Raw genomic sequence first — 22,518 nt, forward strand, 5'->3', positions numbered from 1 at the left:
GTACTAGTTTTTTTTTAATTAAGTTTTCAATTTATTTTAATTTAAATTTTAATCTAAATTTAATTTAATTTTTAAATTTAATTCCAGTATAGTTAACATATAGTGTTATATTAGTTCCAGGTGTACAATACAGTGATTCAACAATTCTCTACATTACTCATTGTTCATCATGATAAGTGCATTCTTTAATCCCCATCCCCTATTTTTCCCATCCCCCCACCCACCTCCCCTCTGGTGACCATCAGTTTGTTCTCTGCAGTTAAGAGTCAGTTTCTTGGTTTGTCACTCTCTCTCTTTTTTCCTTTTCTCATTTGTTTTGTTTTTTAATTCTAAATACTACATGATTTCATGTAGTGTTTATCTTTCTCTGACTGACTTATTTCACTTAGCCTTATACCCTCTAGGTCCATCAATGTTACAAATGGCACAATTTCATTCTCTTTTATGGCTGAATAATATTCCATTGTATGCATATACCACATCTTCTTTATCCTTTCATCTGTTGATGGACACTTGGACTGCTTCCATAATTTAGCTATTGTAAATAATGTTGCAATAAACATAGGGGTCTATGTATCCCTTTGAATTAGTGCTTTTTAAAAATATCTGTGTCTCTATCTATCTATCCCTAGTTCCATGTTTCTTGGCACAGGAGTATCTTTTGTTCTTTTTTTTTTAATTTTTAAAATTTAAATTCAATTAATTAACATGTAGTATATTATTAGTTTCAGAGGTAGAGTTCAGTGATTCATCAGTCTTACATAACACCCAGGGCTCCTTCTATCCTGTACCCTCCTTAATATCCATCATCCAGGTACCCCCTCCCCCACCGTCCTCCCCCTCGAATTAGTGCTTTAGTATTTTTGGGGGGTAAATACCCAGTAGTGTGATTATGTTGTTTTGTTTTTTATGCATTGATTTAAGGCCATTAGTCTGTGTTCTACAGGTAAAGATGATGGCAGCAAGGGGTTAGGATGTCTGGGGACCAAAGGTTCTGAGTGAAGCTTTGAGGTTTCTGAGGATATTTCAATCTCCATAGTTTATAACCAATATACATATGATGTCCAAGAGCCTAGGCTTTTTTCCCTCTAGAAAGAACAAAACACTGGCCATAAGATAGTGTGGGAGAGAAAACTGGCTGACCCAATGGACTGTTAAACTTTGGAGTGAACTACTGAGGTTGTGAAATCCCATCCTCTGGCTGCCTACAGAAGTGGAGTATTTTCTCATCTGTCTGGTATGTTAAGACAGAGATGGGGTAAGGGTGTAGGACAATGGCAATGACCTCTCAAGGTCTATCCAGTACTAAAAGTGACTAATTTTTGCAAAGGAATGAATAGTATTGGGCAGTAGGGAAATAAAAACATCTATCTAGAAGACATGATATGAATTAGAATTTGTAATTCTTGGGGATTTTTTCAGGAACTGATGAGTAAAATATCTATAATATATCATTACCTTTATTTGTAATCTCAATTTTAAAATGGTAGTGCCTATTTTATACCTTGCACATGTTGTGTTTGTACATAATTTGTATAGTGCATCTAATTGCATTAGTATATACACAGATCCCTTTTCTCTACTAGCCTCTGTGCACTTCTAGGAAGGCACCATGTCTTTATCTTTACATTCCTAGAACCTGACATAAATCCTGGAATGTAAGGGGCTGAATGAACTTTTGATGGACCGAACTGATCTCGTCAGACCTGTTCTGAGCCTACCCTATAACACTCTGTACCTTTTCTTGTAGCATTTATTTTACTCATTTTGGGGTCATTGTCATTTCTATTTACTTTATCTTCAACATTAAGTTTTGCTCTTCTTTCGTCTAAGAGAAACAGTATATTTTAGTGGCAAAGACACATACTCCACCAGACTAAAAATCTGCTTGGGTAATCTGCTGTGTAACTTTGTGCAAATTACTTAATCTCTCTATGCCTCAATATCTTCATCTGCAAAATGGAGTATTGACAGTACCCGTCTCGTAGGGTTTTGTGGAGGACTAAATGTGATGAAGCATCTAACAAGTTTAGCACAAGACTTGGCAGATGGCAAGTGCTCAACAAATGATGCCTATTTTCAATTTACCCTGTAGGCATACAAGCCCCTAATTCCCTATGGATGAGAGGCATGTAATCCAGGTTGAATTCAAATAAATCAGAATTTGGGGGAGAAATAGTCAATGGTTGCATTAGGTAGAGATTTGTAAGAGATGATTACTAAGTTAACATTTGACTTAGTGTTCAATATATTTTAATTAAATGTGTTTTAGTTATTATCATGATAATCACTACTTGTTTAAAAAGTTGCCCTTACCTAAACTATCAGTCTTTTCTATATTCTACAAGATATATACAACCACACTTCATCTCATGTGTTTCCATGTGAGCTTCCTGAAGTTAGTACCTTATGCTTTCATAGGCGATCCATTCTCCCAGGCTATTATGGAATGCAAGATTTTCATTTCAGAGAAGCATAATTGCTATAACATATGGGTACATTTATGATGCTACATAAATTTTTAAAAATGCTGGGGTATATTTTCCCATGGCTGTACTCTGGGAGTAGCTTTAAAACAATTTTTGTTTCTAAGATAGGAATACTCCATATATAAGAACTGCTGATTCATTCATTAATCTTTAAAACTTAAATTAAGCTCCATGTGTCCCATTGCATTTTAATGTCCCCAAAAGCATTAAAAACAAAAACTAGGATGAAAAGTGAGATGACTTCTACCATAGAAGTGTTATCAACAATGAGCTGCTCAGAGTGGCCTATTTGTTCTCAGATCCATTTTCCCAACTCCCTTCTACCCACTCCATTTTTTTCCTTGCAGACACTTTCTGGCTAGTTTTGGCCAATGGAAGATACTGGTGGGAGATTGGAGGACAAGATGCCTGGGCATTTACACCTCCCTCATTTGCTTGGGTTGGGGAAAATCCCCCCTGGCAGGGGTTGTGTCTCATCATGGTTACAGGCTTTTGTAGGATGGCCCTCCATCATTGTTCCAGCTAATCCTGGGCAGTCAGCTCATGAAACCAGCCCTTACTGCATAACTTGGCTTTTGGGATTGGTCCCCTCATCTTCTCCTCTTCTAGTCCCTCTAGACCTAAAGGTGGTCACAGATTCCTTCTGTTACTAATTTCTGGGTTGTCTCAAGGACCCATCCTTGGTTTTTCAGCTCTTCCAAACACATTTACATCTTTCTGTTAGATTATTTGACATAGACCTTGATCTTTACAGCAGGGTGTTTAGTGGTTTTAGCAATTTGGATAGATAAGCAGAGACCTTTGAGTTTTTTTCTATATGTAGCAAGTACATAGTAGGTGCCTTAGCCCATTTGGGTGGCTATAACAAAATGTCACAGACTAGGTGGCTTATAAACAACAGAAATTTATTTCATGCAGTTCTAGAAAGCTAGGAAGTCCAAGTCACAGTGCCTGTATGGTCATGTTCTGGTGAGGACCTTATTCCTTGTTCATAGCTGATGGCTTCTCACAGTGCCCTCACATGTTGGAAAGGGCTAAGGAGCTCTATCAGGTTTCTTTAATAAAAGTGCTGATCCCATTCATGAGGGCCAGACCATTATGACCTAGGCACCTCTCAAAGGCCCCCCCCTCCTAATACAGTCACATTGGGCATTAGGATTTCAACATGTATTTTGGGGTACACAAACATTTAGACCATAACAGTAGGCAATGCAGAAGTTTCTGGAATCTTATTTCTTTGAATGCAGGGAGTAAAACTTTGTTTCTTAGATCACTTCTAAGGACTTGCATGCTTTAGACAAAGATTTATTAGGCTCTGGCTCTTTCCTTATCAAAATTCTTACACTCCTTCTCTGTAGCTGAAATTTACACAACAATTTTTTTTTAGTTGATAAGCAAAAGGACAGAGGAAGAGAACATGAAGGTTCTGTACATCCCTCTTGTCAGCTCGGAAAATTTCCTTCAACTCAGGCTCTTCTGCATGGATTTTTAACTTCATGGAATAAGGAACAGCTCTTTTCAAAAAGTAGTAGGAGTGTTGGTGGACTAACAGGTGCTGTTAGCTATAATAAATTCTAGGGAAGAGGCTCATCATAGGTATGAAAGATCTTTCTCCTCCTGCTCTGATCTTCTCTTTCACAGGGGAAATATTAAAAGTATTGATTTATGCCATGAGAATGTTATCAATAATGAGTTGCTCAAAGTGTCCTGTACATGTAATAATCTTAAGCAGTGAAAGTGCCAGAGGAATGTTCAAGAACACCAGGTTACTTCTTGGCCAAATAATTCCCTTATTTACTGTTATTTGATAGCTATAATCCCAGGGATTGGATTGAGAGCATTTGCTGCCAGGCTCTACTTTTGATTGCTTCTAATTTCTTTAGGCTCCTTTGAAATAGCACAAAATCAGTTAATTAGGCAATGGTGATTCCAAGCAGATGAGGATTAATTTCTTCCATTTAATAGTATCATTCTTGATAAAAGAGGATGCTATTTTGGAGATAAAGGGCCAGAGAGACAGCATCTGTTAATTTCCAAGATGCTCAAGATTCACAGCCCAGCACATAATTTCCTGTGTACAGAGAAACTCACAACAACTATGACAACACAATTCTCCTAAGTTTCAATGAGAGAATATTTCCTGCCAGTAACTTCATGACCCTCACATAACTTAAATTTATGGTTTGAGATCATTTTTTTGAAGGGAAAAATAAATTGGTACTAAACTCTGGTATTGGCTCCATGTTTCTTGGACATACTCTGTAAACATTTTACAAAGATGTTTTGGAAATGTTCTTCACAACTTTATATACATATTTTTTACTAGTTTCATTGCCAAAATAAATTAGCCCAGGGTCAATAGCTGTCCTTCAGTCTCTGTCTTCTTCTTTTTATTTTTTTCAAACATTTGGGAAACTTATCTGGGGAAGTTACCCAGAAAACTAGAGGTGTTTTTATTGAATTAAAGACTTGGAAGCTAAAGTTTCAGCTCAGTAAACATTTGCTTATCGTCTACTTTGTGTTAGGTATTTGGGATATGAGTAAAGCAAGTCCTTAGGACAGTAGGTTCTCAAATTTTAGCATTTATCAAAATCACATGGAGAGCTTGCTAGGCCCCAGCCCCAGAATTTTTGATTCAGCAGCTCTAAGGTGAGAATCCCAAATTTGCAAATCTAAAAAGTTCCCCAGTAATGCTGGTGCTGTTGGCCTACAACTCACAAAAAGAACATAACATGTGATTAAAATGTGATTTGTATGCTTGAAAATTCACAAGGATATAAAGTGGGATAAATGAAAGAATAATTAAATCCATTGTAAGAGGGGGGTGTTGATCAGGAAAAGCTTCAGGAAAGGATGACACCTGAGCAGGATTTGGTAGCATGAATGGGAATTCAGAGAGGAACAATGGAGGATAGAGAGGGAATTTTTTTAAGCACCAACATATAGAAATATGCAGAGGCATGCCAGAGCATGATTTATTCATTCATTTAACACATTTTAGTACTATCTGTTATATCTTGAGAATAAATAGTAAAAAATAATGTGTTTACAAAAATACTCAATGATAGATCACTTGGCTGAAGCATGAGTAGCTGAGCAGCATGATAGGAGATGAGCCTGGAAAAATGGTTGAGGGCCATTAGGGATTCATGGATGACATGAACCATGCTAAGGAGCTTGGATTTCACCTTGTAGGTAGTAAGGTGTATTTTGGGGAGATTACTTTGGTAGCAGTGGAGAATGGATTGGAGGGAAACAGAATAAGACCAAAGTAAGAAAGATCAGTAGGAAGGTTATTGCAGTAATCTGATCAAGAGATGATGAAGGACCCAGCAAAGTTTTATTTCATTTTCAAGTTATATGACATATAAACATAGTTTTTGTGCATTTTCTTTCTCTGTAAACTCACCACCTAGTTTCCTCTCCCATTAGAATATAAATTGTTTAGTGGCTAGGTGATGAGTTTTTTATTAAAGCCTACACGGTTACACATGTGTTCAATCAGTATAAAGGAAAGAGTATTCTTGCATAACCACCTAAGCAAGTAATATGGAGTAATTTAGACAATAAGGAAAATAAAATTGACTAGGGATATTTTTTGAAAACCGCCTTTAAAGAAGTTATTTCCTGTTAAGTTCTTGACCCTAAATTTAGCCAGTGGCCTATTGTCATTCTAAATTTAAAACTGTCTTCAGATTTATGGAATAGCTGAGGCCTTTGGTAAAATGCTATGTAGAGTACAGAACAGAGCCTGTCTTTCCTCCTGCTAACTCCAAAGAATATCCAATCAGGGTAATGAGAACCACATGGGAGACTGTCCTCATACCCAAATTCTTCTAGGTCAATTCATGTCTGATTATATTTTTTATTTTTGCCATGCCAAAACGTTCCATTTGATGAAAATGTAGCTTCAGTATTTGTGGTAAGCAGAATTTGTAAAATGACGTTCCAAAGATGTCCTGCTCTAATCCCTGGAATCTGTGCGTAGGAGTTGTCACTCTGACTATACTATGCCATGCGGCATAGTTGACCTTAAGATAGGGAGAGTATCTTTTTGGACCTGATCTAATCACACAAACCCTTAAAAGCAGAGAGTTTTTTCTCCAGCTGATTGCAGTAGGAAAAGCCAGGGGAATTCAAGGTATGAGAAGTATTCAAGGACCAAATGCTGGTTTGAAGATGAAAAGAACTACATGAGAAGGAATATGGGTGGCCTTTAGGAGCAGAGAGTGGCCCCTTGTTGACAGCCACTAAGGAAAAGGGAGCCTCAGGCATACAAATACAAAGAACTGGAATCAACAGCAACCTGAATTAGCTTTGTTATGGCCTGAATTGTGTCCCCCAAGATTATATACTGAAGTCCTATCCCTTAGTGCCTCAGAATGTGACTGTATTTAGAGATAGGATCTTTAAAGAGGTAATTAAATTAAAATGACATTATTAGGGTGGGCCCTAATCTGATATGGTGTTCTTACAAAAGGAAATTGGGACACCAACAGACACATGGAGAAAACCAAATGAAGACAAGTAGAAGATGGCCATATGTAAACCACCCCTGACAGCACTGTGATCTTCGACTTCTAGCTTCTAGAGCTATGAAGAAAATAAATTTCTGTTGTTTAAGCCACTCAGTCTGGTGAATCTTTGTTATTGCAGGTTTACCAAACTTGGAAATGGATTTCTCCCCAGCCAGGCTGACACCGTGATTTTGGTCTTGGGAGACCATGAGCAGAGAACATAAAAAAACCCATCTGGACTTCTGACCTATAGAACTGTGAGATAATAAAAGGATATTTTAAGCCCCTAAATTTGTGGTAACTTGTTATACAGCAATAGAAGACTAATACAATATCCTAAATTATTAATTCATGAATATGCAATTTAAATATTTTAAATTGTATTTTAAGATTTTTACATCTTGAAAATGTGAATAAAATGTATTATTTACTTTGGGTAGAAACTTAACTGACTTTAGAATTAGTAGACTTGTTCAAATTAAAAAATATGTTGACATTTTTCTCTGTGGTGAGAACAAAGGGAATCCCATAGTGATCTTTATTGCTGTAAAACAAGTTTATGCTCAAGCTTCTTATGGAAGGTGGTGATGCCAGGACTGAATCCAGGTTGAATTGAAGTAAGTCAGGATTTGAGGGAGAAAGAGTCAGTGGCTACAGTTGGTAGAGATTGGGACTAGATGATTGCTAAATTAATGTTTAACTCTCTGTAATTCAACATATTTTAATTCTCATAATCTAATTATTACTTTTTAGAGATGTAACTCAGAAAATCACAAGTTACTGGATCAATTAAAAACACATACTGGAGTGAGTATCTTTGCCGAGGCCCACGAATCCGAATCCCAGGACAAATTCAGCAAAGTTATACCATGAAGTGTATCACCTATGACCTGTAGCTTTCCAAGAATTTCCTTCTAAAATGTATTACAGCCATGAGGATTGAATTGGCCCCTCCTAAGTGGTTGACTGACCATACCAAGTTAAAGATAAATTTGTAGTTTTAGAAATGAAAACCAGTGATCAAGGAGCACTTTTAATTCTGGTATAAATCACCACTACAGAGGAGATAGACAGCGTCAAGTGCCAAATTTGTAGGACTGTGGGGAATATTTGAGTTTTTGTTACATACTGCAATTTCCTCTGAATAATTTGGAGCCTGAGTAAGCAAGTCATAGACATTTATCAAAATAACATGTCTGTCTCATTTTTCCTAAAAAATGACTTATCTTTTGACTTATATTTAGGAGTAACTAATTTTCTCACTTCCTGATCATTGTTCACTTACTCATAAAGTTGATGAATTTCAGTTAACTAGTCCCATATGTTTATCTACTTTGTGGATTATTATGCATAATTGCTCATTTTTCATATTCTGTCTTTGAATACTTTCCTAATCCTAAGCTTTTCTCACAAGATTTCAGGAAAGAATAAAAAAATGAGAGTGAGAAATATACCTGGCTGTTGTGAGGATTAATGACAGCTCTAGAAGAGATCTGAGATAGAGAGTGATATCATTGGCTTACCTTTGTTTACTGACGTATTATTATCACCTAACATAGCACATAGAAGGCACATGGCATTTATTGCACCAATGAATGGGAATTCTGGGTTACTTATGGGCCTTATTTCATTATTGAGCTTGAATTGTTTCTCAGATATATATTGGCTTGTATGTATATTTTCTTTTTTGTGAATTTTCTATTCACATATTTTGTCATTTTACTGATTGATGTTTTTACCATTAACCTGTAAAACATTACATATATATATACATAGTAAAACTGTACCACAAATGTTACAAATATTTCCTTTAGCTTAGTTTATGTCATTATTTTTTAAATTATAGAACTCTTTTATTCATGTAAGAAATTTTTACTCAACATCCAAGAAAGACCTTCCCTATTCAGAGATCAGATATTTGCCTATATTTTTCTCATTTTAAATATATTATTTTTAAACAGTTAATCCATTCATCCATTTGATATTTGGTGTATACTTTGACATTAGGTCTAAATTGACCCTTTTTTGGTAAATCAGCTAATGTATGTAGTTGCAGGAAATTCACTCTGGCTGTTTGAGCAGAGAAGCAATTTATTAAATGGCTATTGGGTAAATCACAGAATCACCAAGAGGTTTGGAGAACCAGTGTGGAAGCTGTGCAGATAGCAAAGTCCAATACTAGGCTTCAAATCTTTCTAAGGGCCTACTGCTTCTCTGGCTGAGCGCTGAAACCTGTAGGTCCCACAATTAAACGACGAGCACTGAACATTGGATATTCCAGTCACTTGCAGACTAGGACACTCAATCTTGCTGCAGAAGCACTGCAACGAGAGAGAATTCTCTATGTTTCCTATTTCTTTGGTGTACTGGTTCTCCGTTCAAAATCTAGGGCAAGCATGTGTATTATCTACCAGAGTCTAGGGCATAGCTCATACCCTAGCCCAAGGGAAATTAGTAAATGCCTGCATTTTCAATCACAATAGTGGGAGGTAGTTTTTTCCTGTCTCCAAAACTCATATGGTGGAGAGATTCAGGTGCTGAGATTATATACAGTTGACCCCTGAACAACATGGGTTGGACTGTGTGGATCCATTTTTACATGGATTTTTTTTCCAATACAGTACAGTACTGTAAATGCGTTTTCCTTATGTTTTTCTTAATAGCATTTTCTTTTCTCTAGCTTTCTTGTAAGAATATGGTATAGAATACATATAACAAAATATGTGTCAATCAACTGTTTATGTTATCAGTAAGGATTCTGGCTAATGGTAGGCTGTTAGTAATCAAGTTTTGGGGGAGTCCAAAGTTACAAATGGATTTTTGGCTATACAGGGGTTGGCACCCCTAACCCCTGTGCTGTTCAAGGGTCAACTGTAGTTTTCTTTCTTGAAACTATAGATAAGCACATCATAATATACATTAACCATACTTGCAAAACACTTTTTAAAAAGGATTTTATTTACTTATTTGAGAGAGAGCGAGAGAGCACAAGCAGGGGGGAGGGGAGAGGGAGAGGGAGAACCAGACTCCCCCGATGAGTAGGGAGCCCGATGTGGGACTCGATCCCAGGACCCTGAGATCATGACCTGAGCCAAAGGCAGATGCTTAATGGACTGAGCCACCCAGGCTCCCCTTCTTTTTTAGTTTGTGTGGAATACTGGGTTGTAGGGAAGGGGACCATGGATTGGAGTATATGCTACCCCTAGTGAAGAGTTGAAAATAGGATCTTTGTACTGTAACTTTTGGCTTTGAATTCTGTCTCTGCCATATACTAGCTCTGTGGTCTTAACCAAATTAATTAACATCTCTCTTAGCTGTAGTTTATCTGTTAACCAGATATATCAATATCCATTATGTTGTGATGATTATAATTGAAATGAGGGTGAAGTGCATCATAGCACAGTGCCTGGCACAGAATATGCACTTAATGAACGTTATCATTATAAGTTACAATCATTATGGGTTCTGTTTCTTTCTGCTGCAGCTGGACTGTTGTCTTTGGTCATCTACTTTGTCCTATTAAAAATATCAATGAAAGATACAATTCTTTTTTTTGAAGGGTGGGGAGGGGCAGTGGGAGAGGGAGAGAGAGAATCTTAAGCAGACTCTACGCCCAGTACAGAGGCTGATGCCAGGCTCAGTCTCACAATCCTAAGATCATAACCTGAGCTGAAATCATGAGTTGGACGCTTAACCACCTGAGCCACCCAGGCGCCCTGAAAGATGCAAGTCTTATTGTGAGAAGCTGGTGACAATTCCAACAGATACAGATTCAAAAATCACTTCTCTCATAGTGTTTTAAGGTCTGTGTAACCTCGTCATGCCATCATGGGGCCATATTTTGGGGTTTTAAGATATACAGGAATATAAGATGTATCCCAATTCTGCATGACAGTTATTTTTAATTACAAAATTTTCAACTATACACAAAATTAGAAAAACTAGTACAGTGAATCACTCTCTATTTTTCACCCAGATTTAATGACTACCAAGATTGTGCTATATTTGCTTTATCTAAGTTAAATTAATATATTACATTTGATCGGAAGTTAGCTCTAGAAGTTTTCATAGATACATGTTTAATTTTTTTGGTAAGAATATTTCAGAAGTGGAACTGAATGCTTCATATTGTATCATGGCAGGAAGCGTACAACATCTGGTTGTCTCACTTTTATAATGCTAAGATTGATCATTGATTTCAGGTGGTGACAGCCTGATGCCTCCATTATAATTCTTATGAACACTGTCATCTAATGGTTTAACACACTGATGACTTTTTCCTGACAAATATTACTTAAAAGGTACAAAATGGTGATTTTTCTAATTCTATGCTTTCTTGCATGTTTAATAGTTGGAATTTTCTTATCATTTAGAGCTATTTGGCTACTCTGATATACAGGAAAAAGGCAAGATAAATGCTCAGTATTTTATTTAGTAGCTAATATTCAGATAGTTAAAATAAGGAGTTAGTGTCCTAGTTGCTTGCACTGGTGTCCAGTATGGTGTTTGTTTGCTTGTTTGTTTATTTTTCAGTAAGATATAGAGAGAAATTTATTTACAAGGCAAATAACAAACCATTCAATAAACTTTTATACTTTTTTCCTGGTTTTTGTTTTGCTTTCCAATCGTGTTTATTCATTTACATATATACATCCTATGATTCTTTTTTTTATTGAGATACATTTGACATATAACATTATATCAGTTTCAAGTGTATAATATAATGGTTCAATATTTGTATACATTGTGAAATGATCACCACAATAAGTCTAGTTAACATCCGTCAACAGGCCTAGTTATAAACATGTGTTTTTCTTGTGATGAAGACTTTAAAGATCTGCTCTTTTAACAGTTTCAAATATGCAATACAGTATTATTAACTATAGTCACCATGCTGGACATACTGTCCCTAGGACTTATTTATTTTATAATTGGAAGTTTGTACCTTTTGATCACCTTTACACATTTTACCCACCCTCCACCTTGCCTACCAACACCTGCAGCCTCTGTTCTCTGTGTCTATGTTTCTTATTTGTTTTGTTCTGGTTTTCTTTTAGAGTCCACATATAAGTAAGATTATATAGTATTTGTCTTTCTCTGTCTGACTTATTTCACTTAGCATAATGCCCTCCAGGCCCATCCATGTTGTTAACTGGCAGGATTTCCTTCTTCATAATGGCAGAGTAGTATTCCATTGTATATATACCTACCTCTTCTTTATCCATTCATCCAGCTATGGACACTCAGGTTGTTTCCATGTCTTAGCCATTGTAAATAATGCTGCAATGAACATGAGGGTGTTCATTACTAATTGGTGATCTAACTAGTAATTTCTTTTTGAAATAGTGCTTTTAGTCCCTTTGAATATATTCCCAGAAGTAAAATTGCTGGGGCGAGCCTCCATACTGTTTTCCATAGCAGCTATATCAGTTCACATTCCCACCAACCATGCACAAGGGTTTTCTTTTTCTCACATCCATGCTAACACTTGCTATTTTGTCTTTTGATAAGAGTCATTTTAATAGGTATGAGGTGATATCTCATTGTGACTTTGATTTGCATTTCTTTGGTGATTAGTGGTCTTGCATACCTTTTCCTATACGTGTTGGCCATTTATATGTCTGCTTTGGAAAAATGTCTATTCAGATCCTCTGTGTATTTTTAAATTGGATTGTTTGGTTTTTTGCTATTGAGTTACATGTGTTTTTTAAAAAGTACATTTTGGATATTAACCCCTTATCAGATGTATGATTTGCAAATATTTTCTCCCATTCCATAGGTTGCCTTTTCATTCTGTTGATTGTTTCCTTTGCTGTGCAAAAGCTTTTTAGTTTGATATACTCCTATTTTATTTTTGCTTTTATTGCCTTTGCTTTTGGTATTAAGTCCAAAAAGTCATCATCAAGATCAACGTCAAGGAGCTCACTACCTATGTTTTCTTTTAGATAGTAGTTTTATGGTTTTAGGCCTTCTTATATTTATATCTTTAATCCATTTTGAGTTGATTTTTGTGTGTGGTGTAAGAGAGTGATGCAGTTTCATTCTTTTGCATGTGACTGTCCAGTTTTCCCAATGCCATTTATTGGAGAGACTATCCTTTCCCCATTGTGTATTCTTGGCTCCTTTGTCATAAATTAACTGACTATATATGGGTGGGTATATTTCTGGGCTCTTTATCCTGTTCTGTTAATCTATGCATCTGTTTTTATGCCAAAACCATACTGTTTTTCTATAGCTTTGTAATATAGTTTGAAATTAGGAAGTGTGATGCTTCTAGCTTTGTTCTTCTTTCTCAAGATTGCTTATCTATTCAGAGTCTTTTGTGATTCCATACAAATTTTAGGATAGCTTGTTCTACTTTTTTTATTTTTGGGGGGGGAGGAGTAGCTTTCTCTCTTTTATATGAATTTTTATATAGTTGATGTGTTTTAGTCAATAGCATTCAAAGTTTTTTTGATGCTCAGATTGTTCCATCTTTGGTTAATGGGAGCTGTTTCATATTGACTCCCGTGTTCTTTTGATATGGCCTATTAGAAATGAATTACATTGTACATTGTACAGTATACCAGAGTCTAGTAGTAAGTAATAAATTCTGAGTATGCAGTAATTTTTGATAAATTAGACAAAAGTATAAAATCACATAGTTAAAAAGAAATATATTTGTAGTAACACATAACAGTCAATAAAATGTAACAGATTTACTGATAAACTGAGTTCCACGGCACACATAGTACACATTCTAACACTTTATCTCAATGAATATTGGTGACTAAAAAGCAATCCACAAGATAAAATAAATGTGGACAAGTCTACATAAATTATGCAAGTAATGAAATACCTCAGTAAACTTTGTTACACATTACAGAGCAAAATAAAATACATTTACATGAATTCCTACACAGTCAGCAAAAGTATGTGAAAACAAATGATTATTCTTTAAAGATTTCTTTATTTTAGAAAGAGAGAGTGCATGCATGCATGTGCAAGTGTGGGAAGGGTTAGAAGGAGAGGGAAAGGAGACTCCTCACTGAGCTTGGAGCCCTATGTGCAGCTTGAACACATGACCCCAAGACCATGACCTGAGCCAAAACCAAGAGTTGGTTGCTCAACCTACCAAGTCACCCAGGCACCCCAGAAAACAAATTACTTGCTGAAATAACAGGTACAAAATATAAAGCAAAAAATAATTTTGAAGGAATTACAGTGCTATTCTCATGCATACACTAAAGGCAAATATTGCAAGATATATCAGAATATTTCATTGAATATTAGTATGAAGCCAAAAAAGGAAAAATGTTAGAATTCTAATGGAAATTTGTGTTCAGTGAAGATCATGCTATGTAACAAACAGTAAACAATAAAGATTTTAATTATATTCAAAAACTAGAATACAATAATCTTCAAAACCACATATAATTCCAATCACAAAGCTAGATAATCCATCATCTCTGTAGAAATTCTGTCATCACTATCTTCAAACTACTGTTTTGTAAGTATTCTCACTGTGTCCAATTGAAAAATCTATACCAATAAACCGGAACGTAATTTTATAGTATATCTCATTACTTTTGAGAGCTGGATAATAGGGATGATAAATAATAAACCTAAATATAGCGGAAAAATCCAAATCTAATTTTGATGAGTTGTTTGGTTTATGGCTTGCTATTTTTGGGGAAAGCAACAATACAAACTTATACTAAAGAATGTGAATTTCTTTCTTTGCTGTGATGTTTTCCATTGCTCTGTTCCTCTTTTAAAGATTTTATTTATTTTAAAGAGAGAGAGGGAGTGCATGAGCAGGGGGAGGGGCAGAGGGGAAGAGGGAGCCGGAGCCCACAAAGGGGGAAATTTAAGAGGGGGCAACAGGGCAGTGGGGGGGGGGTTTCAATCACACAACCCTGAGATCATGATCTGAGCCGAAACCAAGAGTTGGGCACTTAACTGACTGAGCCACCCAGGCGCCCCATGATCCGCTCTCCTTTTAGAGGTAATATTATCACTGTGATTTTGGAATTAGTGGGTTAGTAGTCTTTGATGACCATCCCAGACCTATCAGCTGTGGATGGCCTCCCAACCATAATACGAGCTTTTCACATGCAGTTTTTGTACTTATTGTTGAAAATACTGGTGGTATGCTGGAAGATAGAACTATTTTCTTCAAAGTATCCAGATGTAGATCTTGTCAGGGATAATCATATATTCCCTAGTCTCATACAAATTAGCCCTGTATGCAGTAAGTTCCAAAGTCAGTGTTCCCCAGAAGAGTATATAAAACACCCTCTTTAAACTTATGAAGAAGAAGATCTGTGCCTTGATAGTGTAATAATATTTTTTGTAACAATTTCTGATACTCCAGTGAACCTTCTCATTTTGGTTTAAGATAGTGTATTAGTAAGGGTTCTCCAGAGAAACAGAACCAATAGGATACACATACAAAGCGATTTATTATGGAGAATTGGCTCACAGGGTTATGGAGGCTAAGAAGGCCCATGATCTGCCATCTGGAAACCCAGGACAACTGGTGGTGTATTTCCCGTCTGGGTCTGAAGTCTTGAGACCCAGGAGTGCTGTTGGTGTAAGTCTCAGTGTGAGGGCAGGAAAAGATGGATGTCCCAGCTCATTCAGTCAGGCTGAGAGAGCAAATTCTCCCTTTCTCAGCCTCTTTTGTCTTATTCAGGCCCTCACCTGATTGTATGTTGCCCACCCATATCGGAGATGGCAATCTGATTTACTCAGTCTACCATTCCAAACACTGATCTCATTCAGAAACACCCTCACAGATATGCCCCCAAATAATGTTTAACTAAATATTTGGGTACTTTATGACCAGTCAGGTTGACCTATAAAATTAATCATCACAATTAGGTTGATTAAGTTAAACACAGTAAGATGTATATGTACTCCTATGTTATTTTCCACGTCTAGATCATCCTGAGAATTTTTAAGCTCTGGGATATTTGCTAACAAATTCTGAAGCTGCAATGCACCCTACAAGTTCAGGGCTTCCTCATTCTCTGTGTATCTTTACAAACATGGTATTCTAGGGAAATCCAGTGATTCATCAACTTTGATGCAAATGGATTGTTCTCACATTATCACTCAATATAGTGGGGGTTATTTGTGTGAGTATATGTTCATGTTCATATACATTCTTTTGGGGGTGGGGGGATATCATGGAGAAATTGATGACTTCTGAGTGGAAAAGCACGCAAATCAATTCAAATTGCACAAATAAAACCAAAAGTGAATTTTCATTCTTAGTAATACATTTCCAAAATAAGGAACCTCCATACTGTTTTCCAGAATGGCTGTACCAACTTGCATTTCCAGCAACAGTGTAAGAGGGTTCTCCTTTCTCTGCATCCTCACCAACATCTGTCATTTCCTGACTTGTTAATTTTAGCCATTCCAACTGGTGTGAGGTGGTATCTCATTGTGGTTTTGACTTGTGTTTCCCTGAGGCCGAGTGATAGTAACACATGTGATTTTAATTTTTTGGTCCACAAATCAGCTCAACAATATATATGGCACATGTGTTAACACAGTCTCTAATCATGATCTGATGCTTTTATCGGTCAATGTGATCAGTTACTTTGTAGGTGGCTTCAAAACAAACTTTGGGTGTTGGGGCAAATTGATGTTTCAGTAAAACAGTATTCTTTTCAAATTGAGTCTTCTTTTCATGGTAAATCCACTCTGCCCTTTGTACTTTCAGGATGGTGGTCACGGAGAATCATCTCTGCTTCTCTGGCTAAGTACCAGTACAACCTCCCAAATCTCCATAGCTCAACAATATACATTCATTTTTCTCCTTAACAGGTCTGCAGGTCAGCTGAGGCAGCTGTTTTGCAGACTGCAGAGTGGGTTTGGCTTTGCTCTACTTGTTCTTCATTCTGGGACCAGTAGCTCCCCAGAGCCTGATCTTTTTATGGCAGATGTCAGGGGCACTACAGGCCAAGACAAACTATGAACGCCCTTTAAAGCCTCTGCTGGAGGCATGCTGGCTAACACTCCATGCATGACTTTACCTCTTAACATTCTCCCCTCCTCTTCATTGTCTTAATTATTTTAATTAGTGTAGCTATATATTCAAGTCTTATCAAGTAATGTGATTCCTCCCACCTTATTCATTTTCAGAATGTTTGGGCTGTTGTAGTTCCTTTACAGTTCCTTTCCTTTAGAAATTGCATTGATCCCCTGGATCGTTTAGGGACGTGACACCTTTATTATGTATTAATGTGCTATGTATGAAATACCTAAGCTATGACAAAGACCTCTGATTTCTTTCATCAGGGTTTTGTGATTTTTAGCATACAGACTCTATTCTTGCTTAGTTAGGTTTATATCTAAGAATTTTGTTTTCTTTGGTGTGATTGTATATGGCATTGTTTTCAGTTTTATTTCAGTCGCTTAGGAGCTTGTTTCTCAAACTTTTGCTGTATACTATAGGGTTTATAAATATATATAATACATATATAATGTGATCACACAATAAGGCCTATATAATTTTTACTCGTTTGAATTTAGGTAATTTTTCTGGCCTGGTACTTAATAGTTATGTATGTTCTCTAGATGTTTGCAAAGAAGGTATAAATCTGTTTATAGGATATAAAACTGAATCTGATCATTTTGAATCTGACATTATCACTTAATAAACTTCTTTGTGATCTTAAAATATGGTCTTACCTATTTCTAAATACAATCTATAAAACAGAGTGATAGGTTCAAGTACCTGATTAAAATTAGTTTTGCTTTATTTATAAATTTTATTTCACAAATCTAATGTCTTGCTTTCTGCATGGCTTCTTTTTCATATGGTAATAATACATGTATTTCAACCAGTGAGTATCATTTGGTTTGTGCCTATTTTTTATAAACACATGTATTTGTATCTTATTCTTGCTTTTCTCTCAAAGCCTATGTCATTTACCTATGAGTTTAAGCTCTTTTAGTTATTATATTTATAATCAAAATTTACAGGTTAAATTTTTTCCTCTTTGTACTTGATGTGTTTTCTTTTCTACATTGCCATTGATTGCCAACTTTCCATCTTTTTATGTAGGGACAACAGTTTGCTTCTTTATTTTTGAATGATATGAAAGATGTCTACTCGTAGTTCTCTCTATGGTTACCATGAAGTTTTCCAAAAAAATAATTAAGCTTTCATTTTTCTAAAAAATAAAGACATCCCTACAGGACAGGATATTTATTCACCCATGTATCCCTCTTTCAACTTTCTTTTTCCCCTCTGTTTCCTGGTCATTAAGATAATCAGTAAATATAAATCTAGATTTTGTTAATGATGTAATACTTTATTTTCTGCATTATTATCTTTAAAAGTATACTATTTCACATTTTCATTCATTATGTAACCATTTTAACTATAATAACAACTACTTCAAACTAATTTTATGACTAAGACTTTATTGTTCACCACTCGCCCCTTGTAATCTGAATTCCCTATTTTTGAATTCTTCATTTTAATCTGTCCCTTGATTGACTGGAAGTACATTTTTGAGTAATTTAAGAGTGGTACATATCCGGCCCATTTATGAAAGTAAAAGGAATTTTTTTCTATTGTCCTCACATGACTGATTTCTTACCTGAGTATATCTTTTTGGCAGCTCTGCAAACACAACTTGGTTGTCTTCTGAAATATTGATAAGGAGACATAGTGTTACATAGTCTAGGGTGAGATTAATTTTGTTGCCTTTTCCATTTGGCTGTCTGGATATAAGAGAGAGACAGAAGAGCAGAAAGGGAGAGAGAGAGAGAGACAGAGAAGGGGAGGGAGAGGAAAAGTGGGGAGGAGAGAGATTTATTCTTGTATATTTTTATATAAACTATTTTGCTAGAATTTATCTAGGGATAGGTTACTTTTGTCATCAGTTTTTACAAACAAATAGAGAGCATTTCTAATCTGGCCTCTTTTTCTTCTTAGGAAAGTTGTTTGTTTGTTTTAACCGATAATAATAATTCTATTTTATTAATTTCTAGGATCTTCTTTAGGACTCAGTAGTACCTCACAGGTTGGGTGTTTGTTCTCCTTTTCCCCTATCTTTCATCTTCTCTCTCAGATTTTTCCCCTTTACCTTTGTCTTCTCTGTGCTGGGAGAACTTTATAAGCTATACATTGACAATACCTTTGACTTTTGACACGTGTAATTTCTACTCTTCAGTCCCGTCAAGAAGATGTCAATTATTGAGTGTACTTTTATCTCCTTGTGGAATTTCTTTGTGTCATCCTTCTTCTTTTTCATGTCTGTTTCTATTTTTGCTTCTGAGCCAATGGTCTCTTTTTCTCATCTTGATTTTTCCATATAAGAAATTCCTATTTTGGAGCATGCTTTCCTTTTCCTTAATTAAATATGAAGCAGTTCGTTTCTAAAAACTAATTTCTGGGTTTTATAACAAATCAATTTCAAAAGTAATCTTTTTGCTCTGAACCTTCTTACCTTTTTTTCAACCCATGGTAGATTGTTTTCTGTATACTCACTTAATTGCCCATGCATGAGGAAAGATTTACACAGACTCAGTATTTGTGAAAACACAGTTTGTAGCTATGTCAAAATGGCCCACTGTCTGAATAATGGGCATAATTTCCATGCCATTTTTTTCCCCATCAAAGATTCAACCTTTTCAGGTCTTCAGGACAGGGATGTGTAAGCTCTCTAATTCTCACTGTACAGTTCTCTGAATCTGTGAGTAGATGGAGTGTGTTGAATACCTCAGCCCGCAGCACACATTGCCCTAAGTACTCTTCTAGTCTATTCCTCAGGCCATTTTGGTTGTCTGTGAGGATTACAAATTGCAGAGTAGTAACACCCACCATGTTCCTCCACCTCTGGCCAATAATGCCAGGAATGCATTTTCTGAATGTATATAAAAAGAGAGATTCTGAGAGCACATGGAAAGGAAAAGGAATATATCACTGAATGCCCCACCAGTGCAATTTTCATATGGTAAGGTAATGGCTCTTCCTTTTTCTGTTTGGAACAGACCCAGCATCTGAGTTGTGATTAGATGGTGGAGGACTGGTGATGGTGGGGTTTAAGTAGACAGATGTGAGCTGATTAAAGCTTCCTTCAACCCAATTTTAGGATAGCTAGCTTCTACCCTTTGAGCCTATGAAGCATGCATAAACCTTTTATTGTGTTTCTCAACCTGGGTACACCAGCGTTATACTTAGAAATTCATCCCAACTTCTGGATTAGTGTCCCTTTCCCTTACAATTCACTGGGGCAGTGAATATTTTTTATTGTACTATTTTAGGTATTTTACTGGAAATTTGAAATAGGGGCTATTAATGAAATGCCATTGTTCAGATGTCTTCAAAAGTTTAAAACATTTGCTCCATTTCTGAACTGAGATTTTTTTCTCTGAAAGAAGTCTCTAGGTTTAGTTCATCTGGATGGCATAGACTTATATAATTTTCTCCTAAAAAAATTTCCCCCTTGATTTATAGTGTAATTGAATTTAAATCGACTGGTTCTGGGCTTACACAAAACATATCCTGTCAGCAGTTAACTGTTGCTTGCTCTTTCTGAAGAGCCATGGGATTGACTCCACAGTGGTTTGCCAGATTTGACCTTAGAATTAGCCCCCATTGGATGTGTGATAGAGCTAATTCAACCATGACTGACATCCCTGATTTTCTTGCTCATTATTGCAAATGTAGTCTCCTCTGTGAGCTCTTTTCTTCTCCTTGTTTCTCTTCATATTACCTTATGCTTTTTCTTCCCAAGTAGCTATTCCCCTAATTTTCACACAGTTGTACATTCTGGAAGCACTATTTCTTAGTAGCAAATTCTCCTCTATTTGCAACCTTTTCCCTGAGTGCTAGAAAGAAGGAATTTATTTTCTTGCTTTAATTATTTAGTAATCAGAAGGTTGTTTCAAACACATATTCCGCCCCCCCCCCCACACACACAAGCTTCATGTTAGCCATTTATGAACTCATGGGATGGCTCATCCACTCTAGTCATTTCTGTAATGAGTGAGCATTTATAATCAGAGAAATTGGCCTGTTTCTCATCATAAAGAGTTATTAAAGGGATACTCAGCAAAAGTTAAGCAGGCCATATAATTCTTTTATACACTTCTGATTTGAATGCTACATTCTTACCTACTTTAGTGCTTTCTTATGGCATTTGTTAGTGTGCAGTGTAGCCTTGGCAACAGCCCTAATTTTCTCTGCCGTATTAAGCCTTGCTAAGGGCCCAAGTCCACCATTATTTATGTGTTAGCTAGCAATTACAAGAACATTTGCTTGGATTGACCAAATAAAAAGTGGCCAGGGAACAGTTCTATAGATTACCACCCCCCCCCACCCCCCAACATACACTGTGGTTATAACTGGGACCTTATTCTCCTTATGTCATCTTACTTAAGGGCATCTGTGTGATCTTGTGATTTATAAGAAATATATATTTGGGCTTTGTCCTCATTTCTGGTGCAGAGCTTCTAAAACCCTTGGTATTTCCTAAGCGCTGAGAGCAATAAAGGTGTCTTTTGTTTTGTTAATGAGGTGACTTTGGAAAGCACCTATGGGTGGGGGCTGGTTGTCAGAAGAGCCAATCCTGTAATTAGAGGGTTAGAAATTTCACTCCCACCTTCGACCTCTGTGTAGAAGAGAGGGGCTAGAGGCTGAATCAATTGCCAATGGCCAATGATTTAATCAACTATGCCTACATGCCCCTCCCCATACTTTGCCCTATGCACTTCTTCAATCTGGCTGTTCCTGAGTTGTGTCCTTTTATAATAAACAGTGATCTGGTAAATAAAATGTTTCCCTGAGTTCTGTGAGCCTCTCTAGCAAATTAATCAAACCTGGGGAGGGGGTTCCTGGGAACCTCTGATTTATAGCCAGTTATTCCGAAGTATGGCTATGTGACTGGCATCTGAAGACCAAGGAGAGGGGTCATTGGAACCTCCAGTCTATAGCTAGTCAAAAGCATAGGTGATAACCAGGCTTGTGATTGGCATCTGAAGGGTAGGGGATGGCCTTGTAGGACTGAGCCCTTAACCTGTGGGGTCCTATGTTATCGCCAGGAAGATAGTGTCAGAACTGAATGAAACTCGACACCCAGCTGGTGTAGAAGCATTGCTTGCTTGGTGGTGTGATGGGAAACCCCATTCCATACAATGGAATTGGTGACCAGAACCTTTTAAATCTGCCTTTGTATTCTCTTCTTGGCTGAAATCCAGTGGCTGGGTGCTGGTTAGCTGACAACTTTAGTAAGGACCAACTTTTGTTTCACTCCCTGCACTTCTGCTTGGACATTTGTTGTCCTGACTGAAATGAAAATCTCTGTTAACTTGATGGTTAATCACCCCTCCTTCTTGAAAATTGACTCTCTTGGTTTCCATGGTATTACATTCTCATGGTACACTACTCAACAGAAGGGCTATTTTTTTCCAGGCATGTCTCCTTTCTTAAACATTGGTGGTTGTTGGGGTTTGGGGAGTGATAATCATGTCTCTTTCCAATGTGGCTTCTGAACCACTGGAGA

The sequence above is a fragment of the Neomonachus schauinslandi genome, chromosome 2, assembly GCF_002201575.2.
Source record: "Neomonachus schauinslandi chromosome 2, ASM220157v2, whole genome shotgun sequence".
In the NCBI taxonomy this organism is placed as follows: domain Eukaryota; kingdom Metazoa; phylum Chordata; class Mammalia; order Carnivora; family Phocidae; genus Neomonachus; species Neomonachus schauinslandi.